The sequence below is a fragment of the Salmo salar genome, chromosome ssa04, assembly GCF_905237065.1.
Source record: "Salmo salar chromosome ssa04, Ssal_v3.1, whole genome shotgun sequence".
Taxonomy (NCBI): Eukaryota; Metazoa; Chordata; class Actinopteri; order Salmoniformes; family Salmonidae; genus Salmo; species Salmo salar.
Genome location: NC_059445.1, coordinates 8361971 through 8373422, shown reverse-complemented (window position 1 = coordinate 8373422; position 11452 = coordinate 8361971). Strand labels below are relative to the sequence as shown.

Genomic DNA, 11452 nt, shown 5'->3' with positions numbered 1-11452 from the left:
TGAATTGTTTAATGCGCTCCCGAGTGCGGGTAGAATGTTCACACTAGTCCAAACAAACGAAAATAATGGGGAAAGGTGCCAGATTTCAGAAAAACCAAATCCAAATCAATTTGGTGTGAAAGCCCCCTAAGAAACAATGCGAGGCTGAAAATATAGCTGTTCTGCAAGATGCCCCCCAGAAAAAGAATGTCAACATCAGACTTCTCTCTACAGTAACACATATCCTTTTTATCCAACAGAGACACACAATAATGAGGCCCGGATGGTTCTGGTGGGGAAGACTGGAGCTGGGAAAAGTGCAGCAGGAAACACCATTGTTGGGAAAAAAAACTTTCTCATCAAAGTTTTCCTCCAATTCTCTGACAAAAGACTGTGATAAGGCCAGAGGGGAGGTGACTGGGCAAAGTGTAGCTGTTATCGACACCCCAGGTTTGTTTGATACTACAATGTCCAATGAGGAGGCACTGAAAAAGATCGCTCTGTGCATCTCTCTCTCTGCTCCTGGTCCCCATGTGTTCCTGATTGTGATCAAGCTGGGAAAATTCACTGAAGAGGAGCAGAACACTGTGGAGTTGATTCATAGATTCTTTGGTGATGAAGCATTGAAATACACCATGGTTCTCTTCACACATGGAGACCTTCTTGATGATGATGATGATGATGATGATGTAAGAATTGAAGACTTCCTGCTTGAAAATCCAGGTCTGCAAAGTTTAGTTGACCAATGCAAGGGGGGATATCATGTCTTCAACAACAAAGATAAGAATCGCTCCCAGGTCACTGAGCTGCTTGAGAAGATAAACAAGATGGTCATGAGGAATGGAGGAAACTATTACACATCTGAGATGTTCCAGAAGGTTGAGAGAGCGATTGAAGAGGAGAAGAACAGGATCCTGAGAGAGAATAAAGAGAAGATATGCAGAGAGATGGAGGAACTGAATAAAATATGGGAAGGAGAACATCTATATGAAGAGCAAGAGAAGCTGAGGAAAATGCATGAACGAAAAGCTAGAGAGGAAGCTGAAAGATCGAACAGCTTTGTAAGGGAAGTTGCGGTTGCAGTAACGATCGGTGTTGGAATCGGGTCGGTTTTGGGAATAGTTGGAGGCCCAGTTGGTGTGTTATTGGGGGCAGCAGTGGGGGCAGCAATAGGTAATGCAGTAGGAACTGCTAAAGGTTGTGAGAGAATAGGGATACCACTAGGAACACAATTTGAGAGGAGGTTGGCAGAGAATAAGTGCTGTATACAATGAAAATCTGAAACGATGCTGTTCCATCTAACAATGCTGTGCCATCTAACAATGCTGTACCATCTAACAATGCTGTACCATCTAACAATGCTGTGCCATCTAACAATGCTGTGCCATCTAACAATGCTGTACCATCTAACAATGCTGTACCATCTAACAATGCTGTGCCATCTAACAATGCTGTGCCATCTAACAATGCTGTGCCATCTAACAATGCTGTACCATCTAACAATGCTGTGCCATCTAACAATGCTGTACCATCTAACAATGCTGTGCCATCTAACAATGCTGTGCCATCTAACAATGCTGTGCCATCTAACAATGCTGTACCATCTAACAATGCTGTTCCATGTAAATACGAAAGGGAGGCCAGAGAGGAAGCTGAAGGAGAAAACGGCTTTATAGATATATTTTTTTTAAAGGAGTGATGAAAGCAGTGGGGAAAGCAGTGGGTGAAGGAGCGGTGACAGTGGGGAATGGAGTGGTGAAAGCAGTGGGGAAAGCAGTGGGTGAAGGAGCGGTGACAGTGGGGAATGGAGTGGTGAAAGCATTGGGGAAAGCAGTGGGTGAAGGAGCGGTGACAGTGGGGAAAACAGTGAAACCTTGAATAATACTACAGTACACAATGACAATCTGAAACAATGCTGTTCTAGAGTCCAAAGCTTAGTCATATTGAATTTAATTGTAATTACAACTGAATTGCATTGCATTGAATACTGGCATATACAGCTTACACTGTTGTCATTCTAATGTTATAGTCTAACTGTGGACCCATTGACTTCTATAGATGTATATTATATAGCTTACATAAAGCTCTAAGACATTTAACCTGGCTCTGTTTATGTCACCAGTAAACATGATGGAATGATCAATTAACACAAATGCCAGATAAAAACATTTAATGACTATGTTATTTGTATTCAATGAGGACGTTTTCTTTAAATAACATGAATAATTATTATGTCTGTTTATTAAAACTGGTAATTCCCAATGATGATACTTACAGTAACAATGCCAATCAGAAGTGAAAAATTGGCTAATCGGGAGCCTGTAGGTCAGGCTGAATACGTGTAGTGTCTGCCCGGCTTTAGTTTCACAAAGTCACACCTCAAGTGACCCCATTTGCTATAGTCTATAGTTTGGGTATTGAAAGCCCTATAATGTGAATAATAATAGTTATAATGACAATACTGAAAATAACGCATTTATTTGTAAGGCAATTGTCCTACACTTCAATATGCAACGCACAAAGCAAAGAATAACAAAATGAAAGATAAGTAGGTCTAAATCTATGCCACCATTAGTGTAATGAAACTACAGCAGCATGGTCTGAATTGGCTGCTTCCTCTAAGTCACGTGATTGTATAGAAAACGTGTCTTTGCATTACAACTTCCTGATCCCTGACACAAAGCGTTTGAATTGAGTCGTACTAAATTATCTTTACTGATGAGGTCTACTGATATACCCTCCACTATATGTTTTTGTACAGTGACGCTAAAATAAAGAATGTGGCTCTATACTTTAGCATTTTGGATTAGAGTTCAAATGTTTCATATGAGGTGACAGTACAGAATGTCACCTTTTATTTAAAAGGTACACTGTACATTATTTATTTTAAAAAAAAATTGTAGGGGTGGATCAGCTTTAATATTGCAGATAGATTGTAACTTCCATCAATGTAATTGTCTGTATCATTTCCAATCCCTCATATATGTTTTTGCAAATAAATAAATAATATATATATATATATATATATATATATATATATATATATATATATATATATATATATATTCCAATTAAGGGAGGGGAGGTAGGGTAAGAAAGAAATAAAGAAAACATAATTTAAAAAAGGATATGTATATTTTTTGTATGAATATGTATGTATGTATGTATGTATGTATGTATGTATGTATGTATGTATGTATGTATGTATGTACAGTTGAAGTCGGATTTTTACATACACCTTAGCCAAATACATTTAAACTCAGTTTTTCACAATTCCTGACATTTAACCCTAGGCAAATTCCCTGTTTTAGGTCAGTTAGGATCACCACTTTATTTTAAGAATGTGAAATGTCAGAATAATAGTAGAGAGAATGATTTATTTCATATTTTACTACTTTCATCACATTCCCAGTGGGTCAGAAGTTTACATACACTCAATTATTATTTGGTAGCATTGCCTTTAAATTGGTTAACTTGGGTCAAACGTTTTGGGTAGCCTTCCACAAACTTCCCACAATAAGTTAGGTGAATTTTGGCCCATTCCTCCTGACAGAGCTGGTGTAACTGAGTCAGGTTTGTAGACCTTGCTCGCACACGCCTTTTCAGTTCTGCCCACAAATGTTCTATCGGATTGAGGTCAGGGATTGCAAACTATTACAGACAACAAAGGGAAGCACAGCCGCGAGCTGCCAAGTGACACAAGCCTACCAGACAAGCTAAATCACTTCTATGCTCGCTTCGAGGTAAGCAACACTGAGGCATGCATGAGAGCATCAGCTGTTCCGGACGACTGTGTGATCACGCTCTCCGTAGCCGACGTGAGTAAGACCTTTAAACAGGTCAACATACACAAGGGTGCAGGGCCAGACGGATTACCAGGACGTGTGCTCCGGGCATGTGCTGACCAACTGGCAGGTGTCTTCACTGACATTTTCAACATGTCCCTGATTGTGTCTGTAATACCAACATGTTTCAAGCAGACCACCAAAGTCCCTGTGCCCAAGAGCACAAAGGCAACCTGCCTAAATGACTACAGACCCATAGCACTCATGTCTGTAGCCATGAAGTGCTTTGAAAGGCTGGTAATGGCTCACATCAACACCATTATCTCAGAAACCCTAGACCCACTCCAATTTGCATACCGCCCAAACAGATACACAGATGATGCAATCTCTATTGCACTTCACACTGCCCTTTCCCAACTGGACAAAAGGAACACCTATGTGAGAATGCTATTCATTGACTACAGCTCAGCGTTCAACACCATAGTACCCTCAAAGCTCATCATTAAGCTAAGGAACCTGGGACTAAACACCTCCCTCTGCAACTGGATCCTGGACTTTCTGACGGGCCGCTCCCAGGTGATAAGGGTAGGTAGCAACATATCTGCCACGCTGATCCTCAACACTGGAGCTCCCCAGGGGTGCGTGCTCAGTCCCCTCCTGTACTCCATGTTCACCCACGACTGCATGGCCAGGCACGACTCCACAATCATTAAGTTTGGAGACGACACAACAGTGGTAGTCCTGATCACCTACAACGACGAGACAGCCTATAGGGAGGAGGTCAGAGACCTGGCCGGGTGGTGCCAGAATAACAACCTATCCCTCAACGTAACCTAGACTAAGGAGATGATTGTGGACTACAGGAAAAGGAGCACCGAGCATGCCCCATTCTCATCGACGGGGCTGTAGTGGAGCAGGTTGAGAGCTTCAAGTTCCTTGGTGTTCACATCAACAACAAACTAGAATGGTCCAAACACACCAAGGCAGTCGTGAAGAGGGCACGACAAAGCCTATTCCCCCTCAGGAAACTAAAAAGATTTGTCATGGGTCCTGAGATCCTGAAAAGGTTCTACAGCTGCAACATCGCGAGCATCCTGACCGGTTGCATCACTGCCTGGTACGGCAATTGCTCGACCTCCGATCGCAAGGCACTTCAGAGGGTAGTGCGTACGGCCCAGTACATCACTGGGGCAAAGCTGCCTGCCATCCAGGACCTCTACACCAGGTGGTGTCAGAGGAAGGCCCTAAAAATTGGCAAAGACCCCAGCAACCCCAGTCATAGACTTATCTCTACTACCGCATGGCAAATGGTACCGTAGTGCCAAGTCTAGGACAAAAAGGCTTCTCAACAGTTTCTACCCCCAAGCCATAAGACTTCTGAGCAGGTATCCAAATGGTTACCCGGACTATTTGCATCGTGTGCACCCCTCCCCCAACCCCTCTTTTACGCTGCTGCTACTCTGTTTATCATATATGCATAGTCACTTTAACTATACATTCATGTACATACAACCTCAATTTTGCACCCCAGTATCTCTACTTGCACATCTACCTTTCCAGTGTTTAATTGCTATATTGTAATTACTTCGCCACCATGGCCTATTTATTGCCTTAACTTACCTCATTTGCACTCACTGTATATAGACTTTGTTTTCTTTTGTTCTACTGTATTATTGACTGTATGTTTTGTTTATTCCATGTCTAACTCTATGTTGTTGTATGTGTCGAATTGCTATGCTTTATCTTGGCAAGGTCGCAGTTGCAAATGAGAACTTGTTCTCAACTAGCCTACCTGGTTAAATAAAGGTGAAATAAAATAGAAAATGTAAAAATTGGCCCGACCAACCAGTGCTCCTGCACATTGGCTAACCGGGCTATCTGCATTGTGTCCCAGCACCCGCCAACCCCTCTTTTTACGCTACTGCTACTCTCTGTTCATCATATATGCATAGTCACTTTAACCATACCTACATGTACATACTACCTTAATAAACCTGACTAACCAGTGTCTGTATATAGCCTTGCTACTGTTATTTTTCAAATGTCTTTTTACTGTTGTTTTATTTCTTTACTTACCTACACACACACACACACACACACACACACACACACACACCTTTTTTTCGCACTATTGGTTAGAGCCTGTAAGTAAGCATTTCACTGTAAGTTCTACACCTGTTGTATTCGGCGCACGTGACAAATAAACTTTGATTTGATTTATGTATGTATACATATATTTCTTTCTAACCCTACGTCCCCTCCCTTAATTGGAGTAAACAACATCGCTTAGGCCTATATTCCTAGCTTATACATACTATATACATTTTATGGACTCAATTTTACAATAGTTTGTTAATAATTTTGTTTGTTTTTACTCCTGTATTTGAAGGTATTTTGATACATATCTGATTTACCGTTTGGAAAATGAATGCACCTTAGAGATCTAGTCCCCCCATTTGAAGATGTCATAAGTATTTCGACACATTTCACTTACAGTGCACCAAAATAGTAATGGTCCAATATTCCTAGCACGCAATGACTACATCAAGCTTGTGACTCTACAAACTCGTTGGATGCATTTACAGTTTGTTTTAGTTGTGTTTGGGTTAAGTTTTTGCCAAATAGGAACATAATGGCAAAAATGCAACATTGGGCTTCAGGAAAAATGTGTATTAAGAAAATTGTGAAATTCTACAAAAATCTGATCAAAATGGATCAAAAGCATTTACATGTGATGGAAGATATTGTCTAATGGTATAAAAATCTGAAATGAAGTTGTATTTTGTCTGAAATATACATATCGATCAACTCGATCCAATATTTTGTATTTCACTATCAAAAACATATATTTTTGTAAGAGTAAACCATTTTGTGGGTTTTATTTTGTTGTCCTTTCTGGCTTAATTTGGAGATAGCCTCCTGTCATACTTCTTCACCATACCATTAATGGTCGGCAATGGCCGAATTCCGACCTCAAAAAGCACACATATGTTGTTTTTATGTGTTGAGGGAACATCAAAGTACTCTTGAAGAATGTGGTTGTCCATATTTGCTGAATTTGGAAGGGAAACAGTCTCTCTAGCTTGTCTATCAATATGTGAATGTGGCCTTCTGTCTCAGTTTGGGAACCCTTTCAGCCTAATTGTGTTTTTTGCAACACTTACAAAACTAGCTATTGCTCAGAGTTTTTGTTTCTCAATTTCCTTTTTTTATACACAATTAATACATATTAGAGAAGACAGGAACAAATATTTCAAGTAATGTTCTTGCATGGAAGGACTACAACATATGCGTGTGTAGGGGGACCCGTGTCGTGTCAGATGAGTAGACAGGCTTTTAATGTTTCAGTGACTACGATTCCACAATAATCATACTTGCACAACACCTTTTCCAGAATGACAGGGAAGGCAAGGCCAACTTTCACTCTTATTCTTTGTCATTCAGGCTTGGGGTCAATTCCATTTCCATTCAATTCAGGAAGTACACTGAAATCCAATTCCAATTATCTTCAATGCTTTTCAATTAGGAAAATTTGGAATTTGGTGTACTTTCTGTATCAACTGGAATTGAATTGGAAGTAATCCCAACCATGCTATCAGTACTTCAAAACCTCAAGAAAGATTCAAAACACCATGATCGTGTAATGAAACCATACTTTTCATTGGAACTTTACACACTGAACCACACAGGCACACTGTAAAAAATGATTCTGTAGTGAATTTCACAAATAAAAAAAACATACTTACTTAGCAGCATGAAGAAGGGGTGCAGAAAAAGAAAATCAGAATAAAACATTTTTTCTCCACAAAAGTAGTGCACTGGGCCTTTAAAACTTCTTCCGGATTGATGGGTCCCCTGCGGGATGATGAGCTAACATATGCTAATTGCATTAGCCTGAGGTTGTATGTAACAAGAAAATTTCCCAGGACATAGACATATATGATATTGGCAGATAGCTTAAATTCTTGTTAATTGTGTTGTATTAGCGGACAGATAATGTGTCTGTTGTGCAGGCAAAATATATTTTCAGCACCCCCACCCCCCACTACTTCCTGTGGCTATATATACACACACTTGAAAATACCCCCTTGAAAATAATTATACCAAATAATACAAAAGAAAAACGCAGCACCACCAATGTTCTTCCTATATACTTAATAACAATGAATACAAGTAGTTTCAATGATTTACCCCAAACATGTCAGGATAAATCCAACTTAATATGTTGCTCAAAATATAAGTATATTTTATGAGGATAACCAAATATAGAGAAAATGTAGTGATTGAACTAATTGGAATTCTGGTTTTAATCTGTCAGTGTTATCTGGAATCCTTGGGACATCTCTATCCTAAATCCTAGCCCCTACCTCTCCCTAACCTTAACCATAGCCATTTCATAACCCTAACCTTAACCATTTTCAATGTAAACTTCAGTGGGGTAGGGAAGTCTCAAAGATTATTGATAGCACAGACCGTTTAATCTTCTTGCACTTCCTATCTTGCCACAATGGCTTTTTTTCAAAGAATTGTGGGAAATTCAAAATATTTAGACTTACTTATTTTAAACAATGTATGCATGCTTGAAGAATGAAAATTATAATATCTATTAGTATTAAGCAGTGTGTTGTGCCATGAGGTGTAGGCCTAATGTATGATGAACAGATATCGAAACCGTCTGATAAAATGACATTCAATGATGAGACGACCCATTCCCACATCTCTGACGTTTAATGGTAGAGGCAAATGCAGCGTCATACAACAATTGCTGTAAAACCTGCAGTCACTGGTGGGTTAAGCACTATGCCTGCAAAAATGGGTTAAACTGGTAAATGATCAGATACATTAACCAATGTTTAACCTTAAAATACTCCAGAAGAAGTGGTCTAGTTTTATGTTTTATGTGAATAAATTGACTGTGGTGCATAGTGGACAATGAGGCTTTCTTGCAATTATGAGAACCATCGTTCTGAGAGGTCCTAAGAATAACACAATACAGAATTATTACATGGATGAAGTAATTAATTACATTTTGTCCCTTAGGGAAATTTACTTGACAAATGCTTGATGGCTGAAATGTGTCCATTGTGAGTATTAATAATAAATCTAAGTAATACTTTATTTGTGAGTTTCTCCCATATTTTTCAGGAGTCTGTTACTCCTGATAAAATGTAACTCAATACAACAACCTTTTCCAGTGATCACCAAAAAATAATAACAAAAACAGCTGAATATTTGTTAATCAACACCCTAAGTATCATTCTTAATGTAGGATACAATAACAGTAGACTATATTTATTTGTATTTATTACGTTTATTTGAACAGGGACAATGTACAACAAAACATAAGTCTCAGAAGTCCCTTTACATTTGTTCTGTGTAGATTATGTATGTGTTTGATGTATTCCCAGCAAGACTAAAGAACACACAACTTTTAATATTTAGAGAGGTGAGTTATTCTTGTAGATATTATTAAGCACAATCATGGAGAAAATATATTTTTCACTACCACAAGGATAAAAAGTCATATATTGTACATGTGGAAATCAGTAACACAATTATGTATAGAAATATTCCGGTTTCTATACAACTTTGAATGTGAGTGAATCACTGATTGTATATGTTATAGGAATCCATTGCCCGACAGCACAGTCGTGGCAGGCAACCATTGGTTGATGCATGTAACATCTGAGAAGGGGAAAGTGACCTAATTCTGCATTCATAACCAAGTTGGAAGGTGGTAATTACCAGTTGTGATGTCGTGAATACCAGATGGATACATTCACATGCTTTGAACTCGTTGAGAAACGCTGATTGACTAATAGCCAACAAGCTGCATCGACTGTAAACAAAAAGTACAGCTATCAATTTTATAAACAAATTATTAATAGATTTATTTGTATAAATAATGTGTTGTTGTTGCATGTAACTGCCAAATGCTAAAGTAAGTGTTGTTGAGGTAAATTTCTTAGTAGGTGATGTCAGAGGTCAGCTACTACTGCACAGTCGATAAAGTGGCACGCAATGTTAGTTGATTCATGCATCATCTGAGCAGGGGAACAACTTCCTGCCCCTGTCACCATTAGACACCCACAATTACTACCGTTAGGGGGTGGAGAAAGACTAAGACTCAAAGCACAGAGACCAGAAGAGGAAATTACTGTTTATCTCCCCACTTCCTCCTGTTGAAGCCAGCCATCATTGTGGAAAAGTCCCATGATTTTATCAAACATGTGTCTTTGCGTTATAACTCCCTGCCCTCTAGACACACAACTTCATTTTTTAACTCATAATACATACATGATAGCATTCACTGTGCAACAATGTTACTTCCCCTTTAGGTCTATCCTTCCTATTATGCTGCCCTCTCTTTCAGTGTGTAGCAGCCTAAGTCACATGATTTCATAGAAAATCTGTCTTTGCATTAGAACTCCCTGCCCTCTAGACACGTTTGTGTTGACTTCCAAGTGTCCATAATGTATCAAGTTTCTACACTGATACAACATGAGGGAATAAATTAACTGGGGTGCATAGTGGTTAATGAAGCTTTCTTTCAATTATGAGAATCATGGTTCTGTGAGGTCCTAAAAATAAGACAATACAGAATTAGCACATGGATGAAGTCATTCATTACATTATGTCCCTTGACAAATTGCTTGACATATGCATGATGGCTGAAATGTGTATAGTGAAAATGCTTACTTACAAGCCCTTAACCAACAATGCAGTTGTATGAAAAAAATCAGTGTTATGTAAAAAATTTAAATAACAAATAATTAAAGAGCAGCAGTAAAATAGTCAATGTGAGGGGGCACCGGTTAGTCGAGGTAATATGTATGTGTAGGTAGAGTTAAAGTGACTATGCATAGATAATAAACAGAGAGTAGCAGCAGCGTTAAGGGGGGGGGGGACGACGACGACGACAACGCAAATAATCTTGGTAGCCATCTGATTAGCTGTTCAGGAGTCTTATGACTTGGGGGTAGAAGCTGTTAAGAAGGCTTTTGGACCAAGATTTGGCGCACCAGCACCGCTTGCCGTGTAATAGCAGAGAGCACAATCTATGACTAGGGTGGATGGAGTCTTTGACAATTTTTAGGGCCTTCCTCTGACAGAGATGGCAAGAAGCTTAACCCTAACCCTGTCTTGGTGTGTTTGGACCATGATAGTTTGTTGGTGATGTGGACACCACAGCCCCGTCGATGAGAATGGGGGCGTGCTCGGTCCTCCTTTTCCTGTCGTCCACAATCATCTCCTTTGTCTTGATCACATTGAGGGAGAGGTTGTTATCCTGCCACCACACGGCCAGGTCTCTGACTTCCTCCTTATAGGCTGTCTCGTCATTGTTGGTGATCAGGCCTACCACTGTTGTGTCGTCGGCAAACTTCATGATGGTGTTGGAGTCTTGCCTGGCCATACAGTCATGGGTGAACAGGGAGTACAGGAAGGGACTGAGCATGCAGCCCTGAGGGGCCCCGTGTTGAGGATCAGCATAGCAGATGTGTTGTTACCTACCCTTACCATGTGGGGGCGGCCCATCAGGAAGTCCAGGACCCACTCGCTGAGGGAGGTGTATAGTCCCAGGGTCATTATCTTAGTAATGAGCTTTGAGGGCACTATGGTGTTGAACGCTGAGCTTTAGCCAATAAATAGCATTCTCACATAGGTGTTGCTTTTGTCCAGGTGGGAAA

The 11452-nt window shown here is 39.8% G+C and overlaps 1 pseudogene; it reads left to right on the top strand.

Annotated features, from left to right (window-relative positions):
- The first annotated feature begins 241 nt into the window (after positions 1 to 241).
- On the top strand, positions 242 to 2775 carry LOC106602213 (GTPase IMAP family member 9-like; annotated as a pseudogene).
- Positions 2776 to 11452: the final 8677 nt, after the last annotated feature.